Source organism: Belonocnema kinseyi, chromosome 3, assembly GCF_010883055.1.
Source record: "Belonocnema kinseyi isolate 2016_QV_RU_SX_M_011 chromosome 3, B_treatae_v1, whole genome shotgun sequence".
Lineage (NCBI taxonomy): Eukaryota > Metazoa > Arthropoda > Insecta > Hymenoptera > Cynipidae > Belonocnema > Belonocnema kinseyi.
Window position 1 is genome coordinate 101,917,642 of NC_046659.1, and position 1,007 is coordinate 101,918,648.

A 1,007-nucleotide genomic window follows, 5' to 3' on the forward strand; every position below is an offset into this window, starting at 1 on the left:
TAAAATAATGGAATTTTGAATCAATTTATTTATGGAAATGGACTGTAAGATTCTTCTTTTATGAGCTTTATTTTCTCGAGCTACAATTTTGATATTTTTAATTTCAAGATCAAAATCAAATCATTTACAATTTGTCACATATATTATACAAGATAAGTTTTCCTTTTTATCTTTATCTTTATTTCAAAAAAAGGAAATTCATTACGTGTGCTTTTGTTAGTATTTTCAAAAATAAATATAAAAATAACGAAAAAAAACTTATCTTGTATAACTGAAATGTTAAATATGAATAAAATTTATCAAAATGTTGTATAAAAATGTTTTTTTAATGTTTAAATTCAATCTACTTGGGCGCAATTTTCATTTGAGTCTCCATTTTAATATCAGCCTTTCTTAATTAATCATGGAAAATTGAATTATCTCTAATGTATACGTTAGTCCATATTTGTCCTTCCAAATCAAAACACCTTCTTTTAGTTATTTTTAAAAATGTAGTAAAATTAACATATTGGAGCTTCTTAATTTTGTAATTTCAATTTTAATGTTTTAAAGAACACTTATCAAATCATGGTTATTTCTAAATTTTAAATCTAAACAATAAAACATGACTAATTTTTGTTCACTTCAAAACCATATTTTCTTTTCTTATAAAGTAACGAAAGATTAAAATGTCTTGGATGGATTAATTAATATCACTACAGGTGAATAGAAAAAAGGTTGTTCAACTTTCTTCCTCATAAATTTCTTTTTAGATTCTATGCTAGTTTATTACATCTGCTTGAATTATTTAGCTTAGGTGTACGTGTTACCTTGAATAAGGCCCACAACAAGGTTAAACGTACGTTGATATTTTATACGAATTGACAAATAAATCAGGATTTATTAAAAAGTGAATCCAATATTATTTGTTATTGGACCGTACGACCAAAATAACACATTCTCAGAGGAATTAATTTGATTTATAATAATGACGGTAGAAGAAATTTCACAGTTTGCATGATATTATA